This window comes from Alexandromys fortis, unplaced genomic scaffold, assembly GCF_014885135.2.
Source record: "Alexandromys fortis isolate MF-2015 unplaced genomic scaffold, M_Fortis_MF-2015_v1.1 scaffold_2_1_26212458, whole genome shotgun sequence".
NCBI classification, from domain to species: domain Eukaryota; kingdom Metazoa; phylum Chordata; class Mammalia; order Rodentia; family Cricetidae; genus Alexandromys; species Alexandromys fortis.
The window spans coordinates 8,074,982-8,095,566 of record NW_026067930.1 but is presented as its reverse complement, the minus strand read 5'-3'; the positions used below and the strand labels follow the sequence as shown (position 1 = coordinate 8,095,566).

General features: G+C 40.7%; 1 long non-coding RNA gene across 1 annotated transcript in view; it reads right to left on the bottom strand.

Annotated features, from left to right (window-relative positions):
* Nucleotides 1-20,585, bottom strand: part of LOC126503602 (uncharacterized) — a 560,452-nt gene that overhangs the window by 457,073 nt on the left and 82,794 nt on the right. Inside the window, exon 2 of the long non-coding RNA XR_007592337.1 lies at nt 14,642-14,781. This is a non-coding gene — a long non-coding RNA (uncharacterized lncRNA). The remainder of the gene's footprint in view (nt 1-14,641; nt 14,782-20,585) is intronic.

Here is a 20,585-nt window from a genome sequence, read left to right as displayed (position 1 = left end):
GCTGTAGCTGCATGTTTGCTAAAGGCTGTCGATATACTTGAGCTGTGGAACATTGCTCTAGGCTTTATGAACGCAGCTGAGCCTGACCTAAGCAGAAATTCGACCTCTTACATGCTTTCTGCAGTGCTGTGGGGATGTGCAAAAGAAATCCTAACTACACAGGGAGCGAACACTGAGGGAAATACAGGCTAAGAAGACTAGCGAGGTAGGCTTGGTGATACGAATGGAGTAGCTGGAGGAGACACGTGATTACGCTACGATGGCTGCCTCAGAAAGTGATCAGGAAAATAACTTGACAAAGAATACAAGAAACATTATCTCAAAAAAAGGACGTGAAAGTTAGAGGATATGGTAGTAAATGTTTCCATATGCTTATGGTATATATGATGCATACTATAATACACATTCTCACATGATTATTTTTCTGTGATGAGATTACCTAAAATATTCTCTCTTATTAAAGCTCCAGGATACGATACTATTAACATATTCAACATTAGACCACTAGCTTTCTTCATTCAAAACAACTACGTTTTTTACTCATTGTCCTAAGTCCCTCCATTTTTCTCCACCCGTCTGTTAACCTCCAGCATAGTTACCATCACTCTAGCCTCACTACATATTAAGGCACTTGTTTTTCTTGTTCTCATATGTGAGAAATTTTCTTTGTGTGTATGGCTTATGTCACTTAGGACAATGTCATCCATGTTTAAAATGACAGGATCTCATCTTCTGTATAATAACCTGCTGTGTGTGTCTGTATATGTGTGTGTGTGAGTGTGTTAATACATACGTCCTGCCACTTATTTGACTGCCCTTTTCATTTCTTGATCATTTCATTTGCTATGCTTAAACTTTGTCAGTAGATGTAATCGCATTTCTTTGCTTTTGATTTTATCATTAGTACTTGTGGGAAATGAAAAAGAATCACCATTGAAGCTAATACGAAGAATGTCATGTCTTTTAGGATTGTTATAATTTCAGTGTATTGTGTGTGTATGTGCATATACATGGGAATCATAATGGTGGGTTTTGCAGTGGTGAAAGACTGAGCTCAACTCTGAATAGCTATGCGTGAGTGAAAATGCATAGACAAGGAACTAGGTAGCAATGGCACTGTTGGGAAATTAATAAGGGAACAACGGGGCTAAGGAGAATTTTGGCTAGGATCAACCACTTATATTACCATTAATGCAGTATAGGCTGCTCAGATGCCTCCTAGCGGATGATGCAGGATGACGGAGCTGCTCAGATATTAAGAGTAACCAGGAATGAAAGATGACAAGTTCTTGATAAATTTGTTTAACAAGGTTCTGGGTTTAGGACAGGCACAAGTGGGTCTTCAAGAAGTTTGGGACATCTTTGTGTTAAATACCTTTAGACATTAAATCCAAGAGGTGCAGGGCTTCCAGGAAAAGGATCTGGGTGAAGCTATGGAATGTAGACTTGGCCAATTCTGGTCAGCAATTTGTAAAACTCAGGAAATTGTATATTACTGTATGTTAGTCACAAAGGGATTTTTCTGAAAGTGTAATGTTCTCTAATAACTGACTGCCCATAACCATAGGACATACATTAAATGGTCTCACATGTCATTTTCTAATTCATGAACTAAAGATGAATACTACTTCTGAATCCTTATCTAAAGAACTCCAAATGAACAGGTTCCAGAGATATTCCCACAGTAATGTTTACTGAAACACTAGCCACAATAGCTATGTTATGTAACCAACCTAGATGTTCAAAAACAAATAAATGGATATTGGAAATGTGGTCTATATTTACACAATAACTAACATTTCTTCACCTGAAAGGAGAAATAATAATAAGTTATGTTGTCTTCAGGAAATCAGATGTAATAGCTAGATAAATTATGCAAACTAAACACTGTATATTTTCTATCACATATATATATATTCTAATAGATTTTATATGGGTACATGAAATAAAGTATGTGTGTTTCACATGAAAGTGAAACTGTCTAGGATACCTAAGGGGACTAATGGGAAGGGAGAGAAGTGTTGAAAGCAGACTAGGGTTGAGAGAGAATATTCTCAACTCACATACACTTTATGAAAACTACATTTTATAATAGAATACCATCTACAATGAATATACACAATTAAAATCTGAAAATAGATCCCAAATAAAGTCCAAAAGAAAAGGAGCCTCTTGATTTTTTTCAGAGGAAAATATATTTTCATGAAACCCTGCACAAAAGTTGATATGACCAACAGAATGGAAGGCTCACTGGGAAGTGTCAATCCCTCTCACAGGAGATGGCTTCACGATTCATTTTCATATCTCCAGAAGAGCAAATGCACATATTTCTGTTATGTTAATGCCAGAAAGACTGTTATATCTCCCACACCTATTTGTCACCCTCTTGATTCTACAGCTTTCACTCTCAGTCTACCGCTCCCTGCAGGCAGCCACTTTGTCATCTGGTGTGTTATGCATGTATAACTATTGCTTTTTCATTTGAGGTGGGCTGTTTAGTTTCCATGACTCCTGCTGAAAGGCAGAGACCTTTTTCTTTATATTAAATTCCCTATATACTATTACCTAAGTCAATAGTCCATGTTTAATACAGCTCTCTGGAAGGTCATCTGCTGAGTGAACTGTTGCCTTTAGTTACATTGTATTGTTGTGCAGAATACCTGGACAAAAGTAACTTGAAGGAAAAATTATTTATTTAGCCTACAGTTCTCCAAGAATACAGTCCACCACAGTAGGGAAGGCATGGGGGTAGAAACAGAATGTCTTGTTTCTGATGAACCTGCAACAAGAGCTTAACGTAGAGCTTAGCTATCCAGCCACAGACTCACCCCTCCCCTCCACCACCACTCTGCATACACAGTGATCCACTCCTAGCAAGACTGTACTTCCTACAAGTTTCAGATCCTCCCCAGACAGCACCAATAGGAGGTGGCCAAGTGCTCAGACATGACCTTATGGGGGCCATTCCATAGTCAAACCAAAATGAGTAGTATTCTACGCATTATGCATTTTTTCTTGGAGAGACTTTTTGTATTAAGTCATCAACTTTCAAGATTTTGTCTTTGTTATATTTTCTCTTTGTTAATAATCACATATGTGTTCACTATTAGGCCAAGGGGGAAATATTCCCCTCAGTACTATTTCTCCTTGATGACCACACTCATTTACCCAGTCCTTTCTTATAGCAAGCTTTCCTTCTGAAGATCATTGGCTTTCTATTTTCACTGGTGCTATTTAATGTGTATTACAGTATAGAGAACTCTCTGATAACATTAATTGTAAATAGGATGGTTCAGTAAGGGCACAGTGAAAGAGGGAAGGGAAAAGAGTAAAACCCAAAACAGAAGCCTATAATTAATAATCTCAGTCACAAGGCAGGAGAGTAAATTTCTTTCTGTAACCTAATTATTCTCTTACAGCTTCCATTCTTGCAGATAGTCATGATCACTTGCAGTTTCTCCTTTTATACGCTTCCCTTGAGTTATTTCACTCGCTGCTACAATCCCACTTACAACAATTTCACATTGACTTTACACCAAGTGTAGTCTATGATGACCTACAATCTACATACTTGTGCCATCCAGTTATTCACTCCTTAACTAATTCTGTTTCCTTCCAGAGAAGCCTCCAGGTGCCTTGAAACAAATCCTAATTTTTTGTTTGCTACAAACATCAGCTCAAAGCCTCTTTCTTCAGGAGCCCTTGCGCTCTGATGATGAATCCCACAGCTTCCTTTCCTACCCTCCACTGTCCTGACTGAGGAAGGGCTTACCTTCTTTGGAATGCATGATGACCTTGAAGACATCATTCTACAATTGGTAGAATGAGTTTAGAACTGTAAAAGATACAGACGTCTTTCAGGAACTTCCATCATTTGGGAAAAGAAGAAGAGCAGAGGGGATGAACTATCCCTATAGACCACATATCTTTTCCAAGAACTGAACTGTAAAGCCAGTGCTTTACTATTTCCAGCTAGGGAGGCAGCATCCCTGGAGAGTAAGCCCATTCCTCATCCTGGATCCCAAATAAATCTTTCCAAAGTGGCTTACCTACCACTGCAGAGTCTGCACGTGGAGATGGACTCTGCCATTATAGCACCTCAAGAAAGTGTTATCTCCAGAAAGGTTTCTCTGCCCTGCTGAGAAAAGAGGTGTCAGAGGAGACAGAAAACTTTTTATTTTTCTCTCCCTCTCAGTGTGAAAACATTGTCACTTATCCTGTAAGCGAAGCAGAGAAGAACCTGACACGTCGCCTTAAGTCACCTCCCCGGCAATGTGACAATCCAAATCCTTAGAATAACCCATGAATTAAAGCAGTGAGACTCAAAGTCCTCAGCTCTAATTAGCAGAAGGCAAAATAAAAAGCTGGATTTCCAGTAGTCATGGTCAAAATGAGACACTTAAGCAGAGTTGAATCCCGAACAAATTACTTCTCACGTTTAAAAAATCCAAACTCATTCATATAACTTTTTTCTCATTCACAGAAGAAAAGCTTACAAAGCAAGTGTAAACATTACATTTCTTGTCTCTTTCTTACAAGGAAATTTAAACCTAAACTCATTATTCAACCACGCCAGACATGAAAACTGACTTTCCTTGCAAACTCTCCATTCAGTTTTTGTCTATCTTTTCTAAAACCTGCTTAACTTTCCTACATGCTAGATCTGAAGGTTCAAACTGTGACCCTAATAGACAAAGCCCTGTGTCTTCATGGAGCTTATGTTCAATAGAAGAGGGGAGGGCAGAAAACTGAAATGAACATGCAGCAGACAAGAAAAATTCATAATTTCTAATAGAGTTGTGGGACGCAGAGTATAAACAGTGCAAACATATTCACGGTTATGAAAAATTTATAATCTAGTGAACAAGATCCACAAGAATTCAAGAGATAAAGTCAGAAGTTGAGGTTGGTACTGAGATGAAAAATTGAAGAAAAAAATCCAGGAATGGAGACTGTAGGTCTGTGGGGGATACTAATGTAGAGAGATGTTGAGGAAGTCTCCCACAGGGACAGCAGTTCCTCTTCTAGCTGTTTCTCCTGACCACCTGTGATAAATTAATCTTGTCATATCACATGATATAACTTGCAGAAATCCTGAAGCATATTTTTGTGTTATTGAGGCTATTGATTTATCAACAGTGGCATGCCACATGGCTCTGGGCCCCCCTATGGAATGTAATTCACAGTAAGGTTCCTGAGACATTTAAATGAAGTGGTTCAGGTTAAAGTTCTTGCCAGAGCCAGGTACATCATTTTCCCCGAAGTCTGGTAATCCTGAATTGCTAGAGTGTAGATATGATAGGGAAGCAGGGTTTAAGGAATGCGCTGGGGATCAAAGACTATGAAAGCGTGAAAAATGCTGTTTTCCAGGTATCATTCAAACTCAACAAAGGCATCAAGCAACTTCGTAGGGATATAAGGGCTAGATGACCATCACTATTTGGAGCAAATGTTTACAAATAATAGCCCATGCCCTGTAATAGATGAAAGATGATTTCTCACAAATAAGTTTCTGTTTAAGCAGTGAGGTAGGTACCTAGAGGTTCGCTATAGTGTTGTTCAGTTTTGATCATGTTTTAGACCTTCTGTAACAAAATATAAAAAGATTGAAAGGAACGATATGGAGCAAAAGGTTTTGACCTTTGGTTCCCTAAATGACTAAGTCATTACACGTTCTTGGTAGGTTGGAACAGGCTTTGGCCATAAGCAAGGGATACAGAAGAGAACGAAGTCAACAGGGAACTATGAGAAATAACATCTACAGAAAAGGAGATTAATCCAAGAGTCCACGTCACCAGATTGAGGCAGTTTACCAAGATGTTCACCACAGTGCCCCCTGCGTGCTATTTTTCTTCCCACACCTCAGAAAGTTTCCAGAGTGGTTTCTGGCCAATAGGGGTGCTTCTTATTTTATTGGTGCTCTATGGCAGACCTAGCTTTGATCTCTCCTAAGATTCTCCTTCTTGCACTAGTGTCTTTGCACTGCATTTTGAGAGCCAATTCCAAGATTATTAAAAAAATATAGGAATCTAAGGCTGCTTGAGGCTACCAACAGTGAGCTCTGGAGTCAGTATTGTAACTGATGCTTCTCCAAACTTCAGGCTCTATTCTAGCACCCTACTGTCTCTCCTTCTACACAGTGGCTCCTTCCTAAGTAAATTAATTTGTGACAGAGACCGGGCACTGCAGGTTGCCATCCGTCTTATAAGGACAGCTGGGTGGCAATGTGTCAAAGCTTACCCTAGAATCCCAGGCTCATAGACTTGGAAACAGCTGTGCTGGTAAACAGGCAGGCATCCAGGCTTTGCTCACTAGTGACTAAAGATGGGGAGGAATCATGAGTACCACCATCCCTGCTTTCAATACTACTACTTATATTCTTTCTCAGCAGAGATAATGAGAACTTCAGGAAACAGATTAATCTGTTATTCCTCTTGGCTACTGCGATGTTTGACTGAGGTGTGACTTTGCCTAAAGAAGTACATGACTGGAGGAGGGCTGTGAAAGTTGAAAGCCTCATGCCAATTCCAGCTTATTTTCTCTGCTTTTTGCTTGTAGTTAAGATGTGAGCTCTCAGCTTCCTGTTTCTGCTTCCATACCTGCCATTTGTTGTCATGCTTCCTTGCACCCTTAGAAGCTCTCATCCCTCTGGAGCCATAAGCCAAAATAGTCTTTCTGCCACAATTTGGGTTTTGCTCTGGCATTTTATCACAGTCATGAAAGATAACTAGTGACTCATTAAGTTATGGTTGACAGTTTATGTTTGACAGAACCTAAAGAGGATATAGTAGTTCCCCAAAGCAAGACATGAGGGGAGACTGCCTCTTTCCTAAGGTAGTCTATAGGATAGAGGTTCGGGGATAGAAATGGGGAAATTTTGCTCTTCAGACTACCCAAGCATGGTCTACGGCCTTCTGCTGATGCCAAAAATTGATACTGTTCTAGGTTAAGGTTCATAAGAATTATCCATTGTTTTGTGGATATTAATAACATCATCTTTTAGTAACAATATTCTGTAAAAAATAAATAAAGATGGGAAATGTGTACTAAATACAGATTGACAGGAGATTACTTAATAGAACCATATACAAATATCTTTCAGACATAAATATAACACTCACCCTATTTAAGAATAAATATTTTAAAAACTGATTTCCATGTTTCTAAGATGCATCATCACCTTTAGTCTCTACATTGGTTACATAACTTACTACATTTACAAATTTTCCAAATGAGACTGAGACTTAATGTCATCTAACAGATAGGTCGCAAGTGGCTGTGCTTCTTCCATTTCACGTTAGATAAGATTAGGACACCATTCTTAGCAGAGTAAAATATGTTTGAAATGTTATGGTAGCATTGGAAACAAAGATCTGTATGAATTCTAGCTGTCAATTTTAGGAATTCATTTGAAGTGTAGCATCCTCATATATTCAAATCCTTTCCTTCTAACTTACAAATTCTCTGATTTTGGTATAAAGAAGAGCTAAAAGGAGGTCAGGAGACTTGAGCTGAGGTGCTGGGAGCTTCAAGCACTGTATGTTCTTTAGTTTCAGTCCTACAGAGCTTTCTAGATATCAAATGTGAAAACAAGGAGGTAAAGTGAGAAGTAAGCATGAGAAAATACTTACGAGTTTGTCATACTCTCCGTTGTGACAGGAATGTGACACCATTCAATTAAGAGTCATATGCATTCTCTTTGCACAGAAAGAAACATACAGCCAGCAGAAAAACACAAGTGGTGACAAGGAATAAATCTTCCGTGACTACGTAGAAGATCCCTAGGACAGAACCCTGGGCAACTTGGCTTTGAGAACACGTAGCCCATTACGACCATAATTGTTTTCTTCCAAGAAACTCTTGTTCTATGAAAGCAAATAATAAAAAGGAAACCCAGAGGGAGCTACCGGCGATGAGCTGAGACTTGGGAATGGAACTCACAAGAGAACTCCTAGGTAGTTTTAAAATTAAAGTAGAACACAAGTACATATAATCCATCTAAATTTATTCAAGCAATATGATCATGAATACACATACAAATAACAAGCCACAGAAAACACTTCATGAAGAAATGGCTCACAGAGTACCCAAAATACTATGTGAATGGGTTGTAGTTAATTGCATTGAGTAGAATTCACTATGGACTTTTCTGTTTGGGATATATTTCACACATTACCTTATATGTTCTTCACGATAGCCCCAGCGGATGTATTTCATACACCATTTTATGGATGAGAGAACTGACAGTGGGGAGTTTCTGTTGTTCTTGTCATGGTGCATTTCCTTACCATTTTATTTATTAAGCAGGGATGGTTTTAATGTTTAAATATTGACTGATTAATGCACTGAGTAATCATTATTTTAATATGGCATAAGCTGTGAAAATGAGTGTCTCGTGGAGACAGGCATTTCTCTCTTGTTCTTCTGCATTGGCTGTCTTCCACAGCTGGTGAATGCTACCTTGCTTCCTGTCTCACTTCTTTTCCAAACTTGCTGTCCTTTCATGTCTCCAACTGGCCACATCTCCCATCTCTGCATCCTATGGTTTACAAGGTTGTAGCTGCTGAAGCCATTGTTTGGGCACTTTTGTAAAGTGTTTGTTGGCTTTGTTTTCCTGAAAAAGCTCAGTGATGAAAGAAAGCATCATAGCCTACCAATCATCTAACCTACATCCCATCATTGTGGGAAACATACACTCTTTACATGAAAATCAGAACTGCCTGCTACCCAGACATGTGTTTGACAACAGCTCTGTGTCTGCAATTCCTTCAACTTCTACATCTTTTTTAGTTCTCTTCCCCTATCTTCAGTATGGACCCTCCCTGAACTCTGAAGCTGATCCAACCCTGTCTTGGCAATTCCGCAACACATGTATGCACATATAATGTAATTANTATATATAATTGTGGAAAGCATATGTGAACTGAGAGCTAATAATGGTGATTAAGATTGAAATAAAAGGACTTGTTGCTTCCAGTAGCCATGCCTACCAAGTGAAATCTGCTAAAACTATTGAACTAAGCTCAACAAAATTAACACAACCTGTAAAGTTACTATTATTCACTCTCATCTGACATTGTGGCAAGACATAAGCATGTCCATCTATGCTTCTGATAAAGCTCTTTCATAAAACCTTCCCAGGCTTTTCAACATTATCTCATATAAAATATACCCCAAGCCTCTAGTTATCCCCATACTATGCCCCCCACCACCCCCTCCTCCTCTTCTCTAGATCATATAGATCTTTTTTTTTTTTTTTACCAGAATCTAACTACAGGCTAGGATGTATCTCTTAATGTGCCCTTGAACCAAAACATTTCTAACTGTATGACATTTGAATGTGAGACATTTGGAAAGCCACCAGAATTAGAGGAATTATTAGAGCTGGCTTCAACAGTGGCAGCAAGGGTATCATAAAACCGAGAGTAGCAACTCCAACTAGCAAACTTGCTGTCCCAGAATGCAACACCCTCTGTCAGGATATAAAGCAAAGGACCCTCATCAGAAGTGAAGCAGATCTGCGACCCACACTTTTAGACTTCTTAGGCTCTGGAATTGTGAGCCAAATTAATTCCTAAATTACCTAGTCTGGGATATGTTTGTTATAGCAATAATAAACAGACTAAGATAGTGACAAATAGCATCATGAGAGTTTAACATATATTAAATTTTATACATCTAATAAGATCAGGAATTATTGTTGTTCCAGTTTTACGAATGAGAAAATTGGTACGGACAATTCAATTAGCTTGCCCAAGATAATGCATTTATGAGGACCATATACTGCATATACATGCAAATACATTTAGCTCAGCTACAAGATAAACATCTTCTAAACCAACAGAGCAGTGAGCAGAAATTACCTGGGAAGAAAGACAGAAACCCCTCAAGCTCCAGATCCTTAACAGGCAGACACTAAGCCTGAATGACAGAAATACATTGTGCACTTAGATTCTTTCACAATCCATCAGTGAGAACTTCGGTGCAAAAACATGAATGCTATTGACATTCTCACAGATTCAGTAACTAAATAATGTTAGACTTATATAAATATATATGTCAGATGATTATATTGAACTCTGATAGAATGGTGTGCACGACATTCATTCTAGGACTTCCTTGGACAGTCAACAAAGTCTGGCATACCAACTTGAGGCCGGCCCCCCCCCCCGTATCTAGGCTGAGCAAGGTGTCCTACTATAGGGAGTGGGCTCCAAAAAGCCAGTTCATTCACCTGGGACAGGTCCTGGTGCCACTGCTAGCACCCCACAAAAACAGATCAAACTGTATAACTGTCACCCATATTTCAGAGAGTCTGGTTTGGTCCCATGCGGGTTCCCCTGTTATCATTCCATAGCCTGTGAGCTCCCACTAGCTCAGGTCAGTGTCTCTGTGGTTTTCCCCACCAATTCTCCCAAGTCAGTCTTCTTGATCTCTCATGTTTCCATCCTCCAATCTCTCACTTCTACCTCTCCTCCTACTTTACCCATGAGATCACAACTATTTTTCTTCCTGGAGTCCTACACATGTTCCTCTTAGGGTTTCCCTTTTTACATATATTCTCTGGAGTTGTGGATTGTAGCATGGTTATTCTTTGTTTTACATCTAATAGCCACTTGTGAGTGAGTACATACTGCTTTTGTATTTCTGGGTCTGGGTTACCTCACTCAGAATATTTTTTTTCTAGTTCTACCCTTTGCCTGCAAATTTCAAAATGTCATTGCTTTTTACTGTTGAGTAATACTCCATTGTTTAAATGTACCACATTTTCTTTATCTATTATTTGGTTGCCAGGCATCTAAGATGTATCTAGATTCTGGTCATTACAAATAATGCTGCTAAGAACATAGTTGATCAAATGTCCTAGTGGTATAATTTGCATCCCTTGGGTATATGTTCAAGAGTGGTATTGCTGGGTCTTGAGGTAGATTGATTCAAGCTCCTCTATAGAGCTACAGTAATAAAACAGCTTGGTATTGGCATAAAAACAGCCACATGGACCAATGGAACCAAACTGAAGACCCTGATATTAATCCACACACCTATGAACATCTGATTTTTAACAAAGAAGTCAAAATTTTACAATGGAAAATAAGTACCTTCAACAAATGCTACTGGCATAACTGGATGTCAACATATATAGGAATATAAATAGAACCATATCTATCCCCATGCACAAAAACTCAAGTCCACGTGGATCATAGACACTTATCCTACTCTATGGGAGTGATTAAGTCTAGGACTGTGTTTATGTTCATAAATAAGCTTTGAGAGTCCTAGACTTTGTAATCAGTAAATAACTTGAAGTTCACTGTGTCTGAATGATTCTTGCCTTCAAGTTCTCCATGTATCTTTCTTATGTTAAGGAACAATGACAAACTCTGGGAACCTGGGAGTCACTGTCATCAGTGGTGTAACCTATGATCACAGAGAACTCCCTGACCAAATCCACTGGATCTCAAAAACATCATCAACAACAAAAATAAAACCATGAATGTAGAAAAGGGACAGTGTTGGGGTTGAAGGGAGAAGTAGGCAAGAGAGAGTAGGGGCTGAGCAATCAGAATGCCTCATATACATGCATAAAATGCCGATGAAAAACATTTATAAATAATTCAAAACTAAAAAAAATCATTAGTTTCTTTCTTTGAAAAACGCATTTAAAATTTAAGCAAGATTTTAAAAAGTATCTAACTGCAGTCCTGTGTTTTCCAGAAGGCAAGTTTCTGAAGGCTGGAAGATGCCAGATCCATATTCCTAACCCAGCATTCACTAAGTCAGAAGTTGTGCCTTCCTCATGATTACACATACGACACTGCAGCTCAGTGAACATCTAAGACATCTCAGCCTTTCCCACAGCATACCAGAGAGGGTCACACTGCTTCTCTGAAGTCAAGTGTCTTCCTGCCACTCACAGAAGACTTTGAAATGCCACTTATGGTGCATCAAGTTGTAAACAGTCAAATGTGAACAAACCTGGAAGCTCAAGCTTGGATTACCTAAAGGGGTCCATGTGTTGGAGACCAGCTTTGACAAAAATACCACTTACCAGGGTAGAGGCACGGGATTAGAAAAGTTAGTAAAGGGCACAAAGAAGCAAGTGAAAATAATAAAACAGAAAACATAGGCTAGTACTGGGAGGGAGTTCTAGTAAATACTGAAATCTCTGCTTTTAATTTTCTATACACTTTTATATCCCAATAAGGCAGGGGAAAAAGACAAAAGACTACTTTAACATTATACAAAGGACAACTAGAACAGTTATTTGATTCAATACTTTGAGCCATCAAGTCACTAATAAGAAAAGCATTCTGGTGTTTAGGCAGTGAACCCACCCAAGACCAAGTACCCTGAAGGCAGCTACTCTCAAAGTGAAACCTCCCATTTCAAAAGAAGGAGCAGAAGTATGCTTGAATACCCTGACATTGCTCATGGGGGAGTGGATCTACCTATATATGTCATCTTAATGTCAAAAAGACCAAGTAACCACACCCTAGATGAGAATATGTAGCCTTAGTTGTTGTCAAGAATTTTGAACAAGCTAAAATTCTCTGACATTCAGACAAAGGGGGGAAAGGCTCACATTTTTGTGCTTCCATGTTCCTGCATCTCAGAACACTGAGTAAAATCATCCTGGCAACAGAGTCAGCTGTGTTTTCTCCACAGGACCCTCACTGTGGATGACTTCGTCCCTACCCAATTGTAGGGTTCACTCTAAAATAGTAAGTAATGTGACTGAAACATCCAGAAGCCTCAGGCTTAAGGATTTCAAAGGCTTTTGTCCCAATGTAACTCAGGAGCAGCACATTTCCATGACTCTGATGTCATATTTGATCTTAATGTTTACTGATTTCAAAGGTACTGGTCATCTTGGTTAGTTTGGCAGGATTTTAAGAGAAAGCAATCACATGGCCATGTGACTTTTATTTTCTATCATCTAGTATCCAATAGCCTTTTCTGTCAGAGGCATTTCAGAAGTACCAGTTAACCACAGTATGTGGATATCTGCTGAAGCCATCCGAAGCTCTCTGGCCTTCACTGGCTCTTGATTCTTTATTGACACCTCAGGTCCGTAAGAAAGCCGGACTGGGGTAAGGGTTTCCATCATGAACAAAGGTTAGGCTTTTTTTTTTTTTTTTAATATCCACAGAATTTTTCCTTGCTTGAGTTTTGATGTCTGGGCTGTGTCCCAAACAGATTCCAAACCAGTCATCAGAGGTCATCTGATAAAATCAAAAATCATCACTCCGAGGTTCCCTGGGCTTAACAAGGTTAACCCCTTGAGACTGTAAATGTAGTAAAGCTACTGAATGGTTGGTCCCAGAGGGAACTGCTAATTAAGTTCAGAGTAACAGGGCAAATGAACGGTGCCAGCAATTAGATAAAAACCACCCTGAAAATCTCAGATCCCTTTGCTAATACAGAAAACCTTTAGAAAATGTTTCCTACAAATTGAAAGAATAAGATTAGTCTTGAGTCACCAGGACCTGAGATCATTTTCCTCTGGTTTTACTAGGTTTGAGACATGGAAGAACTATCCCAGAGATCTCCCCCATTCTCTTGTGTGTGTGTATATGGTATATATGTGCTTAGTCAGTGTGTTCATGTGTGAATATAGCAAGTGTCACAGTTCTTGAGTGGGGGCCACAGGAGAATCTCGAGTGTCAGTTTGAGACATCAACTCTTCTGTTGGTCATCACTCCCTACACAAAGGGGGGAGGAGGAGGGAAATGGGAGGCTGGGAGGAGGCAGAAACTTTTTTTTTCTTATTCGCAATAAAAAAAAGTAAAAAAAAAAAAAAGATTAGTGGCCTGTGACCCCCCATGGATTGGTTATTCTGTTCCGTGTCCCATTTTGTCATAGAAGTACTGACACTGCAGATATTTAATGCCAAATCACACAAATTTTGTGGGGATTCTGGGCACATTGAGTCAGGTGAGCAGCTTACACACTGAACCACTTTCCAATTAGATATTTTCTAATTTCTTTCGATATTTAGATATTTTAAATAAGTGATCTTAAGAGTTCTTTCCTGGTCTAAAACAGTGCTTGGTGCTCAGCATTGATCAATTATGTGAGCCATTCTCAGCTATGTTGCAATCCTGTGCATCCTAGGACAATGGGTGACTTCCATGACAGCCACTGACTTAATAATACCTATAACCTCATCCCCATTCCCCACTATAACAACCTAGCTCTAGACATCACCAAAGGGCCCAATCCAACTCCCTGTTGAAATCTCCAGCCTAAAGTCATGTAGAGCTATACATTTTCTCTAGTGCAGTGTTACTTTGGGGAGTGAGGAGATGGTCCCATAGCTAAGATTGCTGCTCAATCATGAAGACCCAGGCTTTAGATCTCAGAACTCCATCACAAGGAAACAGATACAAAGCTTCCTTAAAAACTAAGAGAAATTGGCCCCAAGTTTCTCCTTCACTAATTTTCTCAGGTTCTTAGGTGGGGGGGTTGAAGCACTTTTTAAAAATTTTTTATCTGATACATGCAAAATATCAAACCATCATCTACTTTCATTTATGTACAGATTAATACTATTTTGAGTAGTCAAGTAACAGATATTAAACTACAGGTGCAGTTTGAATCAATCCAGGTGGAATCAGTTCTCTGATCTGAGAGTACTTACCTTCTATTCTCGATGCTTCCTTCTCTGGGGCTGTTGACCATATTCTCTTGAGTCTTCTTCCTGATTCTGTCTGATAAAATGTCTCCTACTGTTGAAAATGCATCCTGGGTACCAGTTATTCCGTGCATCTTCGGCAGTTTCTGCATGGAAATAGTATATTTAAGATCAGGAGCTAGATTACTTGACCAGTAAAAGATCCTAGCTCAAAAGATCGTATCTTGAAAGGAAAAGTAGATGGCTCTTGAGAAGCAAAACCTGAATACACACACTGATGTATTTGTGTCTCTAGACTCAATTGTGTTTTTTCTTCTCCAGCTTGGTTAAGATTCCATCAGTCAGCACTTCTACCCATTACTCTTCAGTTCTCCACACAGAGAAAGCACAATCACTTTGCTTTCTTCTTCAGGCATGCCCAGGCTAGGACTGAGTCTTCTGGCCTCTTGCATTATAGAATGTCTCCAGGAGTCTCCCCGCCTATGTGGCTCCCTAGTCTCTGCTACCCTTCCTTGCTCTCATTTCTTATTCCTCCCACTGAGCTGGAGACCAATATTTAGACTCTTGCTGCCTTTCTTGGACACCCTTCTTAACATGTCTATTGTGAGGTCATCTTGTTCTTTACAAAGTCATGTCCTCTGAGAAGTTTTGCTGGGGCTTGCCATTTTCTCACATCCATATGAACTCAGACTTGCCTCTCCCATATCTTTCTGGAAAGCCCATTTAAAACACTCCTCCTGGGTCCTGTTGCCAGAGGGTGCCTCTTTCCATCTTGGTGTCCACAATGGAGTAATGGCCCTTGCAACCTTGTTCAGTGGACACTCTGAAAATTACCGCAGGCTAGCTAGCTCCCCCAGGAATCTATTCCAGGCACATACACCCACTGGACAGCAAATCCTTCCATGATACACTACAGAGCTTTATTTAGTGACTGTCTCCTCCACTAGACTTTACTGCTTCTGATATCAGGGACAAGGTGCTGTAATTACAGCAATTTGTACAGTAGTTTATTGGAGCCTGACAGGTGTTTCCTCAATAGTATTTGATGAATGCATCTCCCCAGCTGTTCTGCTGCATCTCTGCTTCCTGACAACCCTTGCATTTGTATAGCAGGCATTGTGCTTGCTGCCTCAGGACCTCAGCATCAAGACCACTGTCTGGTGATCCCTAAGTGCATAGGAATTCATAAATAACACCACTGTCATTGCCTCTGGCCCTTATCGAATGCCTACTTGGTTTGTCTAGGACATGTGATAAGCAGTTCTCAGAAATCATTTAATATAACCATCATTAGGAGGCCTGGGTTACACTTTTAAGGCAAGGCAGTTAACTGACATTTTGAGGATTTAAATTTTCTTATTGTTCACCCTTTTCAGAGTTCTTGTCCTTCTCTTTTACATCTCATGACCTTTGCTCAATGTCATTTGATTACATAAATAAAATTCTCAAAAATAAAGAAAAAATAAAGAAAACCAAGAATACTTCAAAAGACACAGATATAGCCTCAACATTTGATTTCAACTTATGTAACTGTTAATGTGCATGTTTGGGTGTTTACCTCCTGGAAAGCTGACCTCCATGTCAGCTGCTTTGAACATGGTGTCCTTACTAGAGTCCTACTTATCTGGTATAAGCTATATCCATGAAGCGCTCTCTGTTTTCAGGGTATCCTTTTGAAGATGAGAGACTTCAGGATGTTTGGGCTACCTTCTGAATATAGATGTTATCTAGATATTTATGATTTTTGCCTTTGGTTATTTTTTCTATTTATAATGACTAGATGAAAGTAGCCCTCAATTTATAAGGAAGCATTTCTTAATGGCTTTGTCTTTGCAAGGTTCAAAGTTTTTTTGTGGTTTCAGAAATAATATTCTCTCTGTGCTGTAGAGTAGCCCTGGTTTATAATAGAGTTTTCAGATAATACATGCCTGTAGGAAGTTCAGAAGCCTCTCCTGTCTACAGCTCCAAACTGGAGTGTCTTGCAGAAAGTGGGGCCTTCTTAGTCAACCAGGCAAGTCAGTTATTTGTAGTGAGTTGGAAAGAACTCCTGCTGTAAATATCTCCCAGCTTCAATCATACTGAAGTCAGGAACTTAACAGGTTCAAGTACCAAGTATTCTGTGAGAAAGAAAGTTGAGCAAGAAAAAACTGGTATGAAGCCATTCCTCCATCCTCTGGTTCTTGCTGTTTGTAGTCATCTCCACACAGAATGACCCCTTCATCTCTTCCTCCAAAGGAGATATGCCACTAGCACTCTCCATTAGGATTTTTCTCTGCTCAAAATGCCTGGCTTTGGTATGAGTTCAGTGCAGAGGCCACCAGATCTTCCCAGCAAGTGTGAAATGCTGACTCCGCTACTATGGTGGTTTGAAAGAAAATGGCTCCCAAATGGAGTGGTGCTTTTAGGAGATGTGGCCTTGTTGGGAGTAAGTATGGTGTTGTTGGGAGAAAGTGTGTTATTGTGGAGGTGGGATTTGAGGTCTGTACGCTCAAGCCATTCCCAGTGAGACAGTTCATTTCCTGTTGTCTGCATATCAAGATGTAAAACTCTCAGCTCCTTCTCTAGCACCATGTATGCCCGCATGTCACCGTAACCCACCCACCATGATGAAAACAGACTGAACCTCTGGACTGAAAGCCATGCAGCTAAATGCTCTCTTTTCTCAGAGTGGCTGTGGTTTTGGTGTCTCTTCGCAGCAACAGAAACCCTAACTAAGATAGCTAGCTAAAGATGCCCGATGTGGTACCAACTCTAAAATAAACAATAGGGTGGGAGAGCCACTGTTTGTAGTTGTCTAAGAAGTCATCCCCTTCAACACTCCTTTTTTTGTTGGAGAATTCTGTGAGGTGACAGTGGGATGTGAAGCAGAGGAGACAGCTTGGAGTCAGTTAGACTTGACTCTGCCAAAGAGAAGGATTGACCGGACAGTTTGCCCATTCTTGAAACAATTGTTTCTGGTTTCACGTTAAAAGTCTGAATTTTCAAAAGCAATCTACATTCAGGAAGTCACTCAGCAAGTGAAAGAGGGGGCACAGAGGAGGGAAGCGTGTGCACCTTCCTGTACTGAGCTCTGCTGGCAACTTGGAGCTTCTGCACAGTGGCAGAGTCACGTCTAGCTCAATCCAATTCTGTGACTAACATCAGAACCTCATATCCATCCCCACACACATGCAGCCTATAAGACAGTATGTACTTTAATATAAGCCAGTTTATCATGTCCAGTATTGGAAAACTGTTTGTTGTTGGGTTTTTTTTTTCATGTAAAATTGCACACCTTGGTTCGTACAGTTTGTGGTCTCTTAACTTGTAGGCATTGACCAGGTATAGACCGTGGATCAAGCACCACAGCTTCCTTCCTCATTGGAAATTTGGAATTCAACCAACAAGGGAGTGAGTTTGGGCTAGACATCCTCCTGAGGCAAGCAGCATCATGACGGCAGTAAACATGGCCATCTTTGCCACTTACTTCCCCCAAGGGAGAGGAAACCAATGTACAATAGATGTGTGTACAAGAGATGGGAAGAGATACAGCTTCTGTTTCTCATTTCTAGAAACTTCCTGAAAGCCAGTTTCATTCCCAACCTGTATTTGAAAGATAACACTTTCTTATTATATGAAAATTTCCTCTTTCCCTTGGGTAACTATAATTTGCCTAATCCTATAATTCACCTAATGCTATTTCCTGCCAGAGTATTAAAAATAATCAAATGATAAACACCTCCATATTCTGTTCATTACATGCCAGATAATTTTATAGGGGTGCTGCTGTGGACTAAGCTTCTCTTCAAATCATACACTGAAGCTCCAACCCTACCAGTTAATGTATTCGTCAATAGGATTTACAGGAGATAATTAAGATTTATCATGGGTTGAAGGTTAAAGTCAGGTAAAATTGGTTGCTTTTTAAGAAGAAGGAAATGGAACTCACAGATGCTGAACCAACAGTCAGGGAGATTGCATGGGGACCATCTAGGACCTCTGCAGGTGTGTAACAATCTTGCATCTTGGTCTCTTAGTAGGTCCTCTAACAATGATAGCAGGTTCTCTTCCAGGCACTTACCTGATTTTTGGTAACCAGTTCCCCAAGCTGGATTACCTGGCCCTGACCAAATATAAGGGGAGGAGAATGGTTCTGCCTCTACTTGATGTGTCGTGCATTGTGCAAGCCCATGTGAGGCCTCTTCCTTTCTGAATGGAGACAGACGAGGAGTGGATGGGGATGGAGAGGAGATGGGGAAGAGAAGGGGTTGGGAGGAGAGGAGGGAGGGTGTTATGGTTTAGGTAAAATGCTGTGGTTCCCAGGTGGTAGCAGTGGGCAACTGTGGGTGGTTTAGGGCAGTGGTGGTTGGGAGACCACGGTGGGCCATGAGAACAGCTGGTCCCATGAAGGGCCACGGTGGGTGAGAGACAGAGATGGATAGGCAAGGTAAGCAGAGAAAGTGAGTATTTACTTAGTAAGTTATGGAGGGGGAAAGGGAAAGGGGAGAAGGAAGAAAGGGGAAGAGAAGAGAGAGGCAGAGTGAGAGAGAGAAAGAGAATTAGAGAGGGGAAAGAGGAGAAGGGGAGAGCAGAGAGGCAGAGAGGGGGGAATGGGAGAAGGGGGAAGAGCAGAGATAGGCAGAGGTAGAGAGAGAAAGAGAATCATAGAGGGGGAAAGAGGAGAAGGGGAGAGCAGAGAGGCAGAGAGAGAGGAGAAATGGGAGAAGGGAGAAGAGCAGAGAGAGGCAGAGAGAGGGGGAGGGGAGGGGAGAAGTGGGGAGAAGGGAAAGAGGCAGAAGCTGCCTCTTTAAGAAAGAAGCAGAAAGGAAAGAAGAAGCTCAGTCTGAAACTGGAAGGAAGATCCACTTGCCTAGAGAGGGGAGGGAGTGGGGGAGCTTAACTTTTAAAGGGACAGGGCAGACCATTATATTCCCATCTCTTTTTTTTATAATAAAAAGGTAGGAGGTTAGGCACAACAGGTTAAAGGAATTGGGGTGACAGATTCTCAAGACTACTTCCTGATTCCCACTGCTCTTCATTCTCGAGAGGAAGGGGGAATGGAGTGGAGGGGAGGGGGAGAGGGGAAGGGGAGTGGGGGGAGGGGCGAAGTGTGGGAGGAGGGGGAGGGAAATGGGAAACGGGGAGGAGGCGGAAATATTTTTTCAATAACTAAAAACAAATAAACAAAAAAAAGAAGAAAAAAAAGATTACTTCCTGCCTATTTGTGAGCAACTGCTGCCTTGGCCTCTCTCCTCCCCCTGCCCTTTTCTCTCTCTCTCTCTCTCTCTCTCTCTCTCTCTCTCTCTCTCTCTCTCTTTCCCTTCCTCCCTTCCTCCCTTCCTCCCTCCCTCCCCCCTCTCTCCCTTCTCTCCCTTTCTCTCCTCTTACCCCTTCTCCCATTCCTTCCTTTCCCTTTCCCCTCCATAACCCACTAAATAAATACCCATTTCTCTGCATGGCATACCTATCCATCTCTGTCTCTTACCTGCCACATGGCTCCCTGCCCAGGACCTGCTGGCCCACGTGGCCTGCCACTGCACTCCTTGGGGACTGCAGCATTCTATCCAAACCATAACAAAGGCGAAACTATTTGGTATGCAAAACAAATTTTAAAATGTTTTTTAAATAAAAAAAAGAATAGGAAAATGGAGGCCCAGAGTATTCATGCGTGATTGTAACACATGGGGGGCTGGGCCAGTTTACTTTTTGCAGACAGACTTGGACTACATAGCAAGTTCCAGGCCTACTTAGGCTATATAGCCATACTCTGGGGAAAAGAAGAAAAGAGGGAAAGAAGAAAGGAAGGGAGGGAGGAAGGAAGGGAGGAAGAGAGGAGAAAGAAAGGAAGAAAAAGAAAAGAGGAAGGAAGAGGAGAGTGGAGAAGAGACAAGAAAGAGGAATTGGAAGAGGAGAGAATCTCTCTCCTTGCACAAACAGGAGGGAGGTGAGAAGGCCCCATTAAGAAACCAGA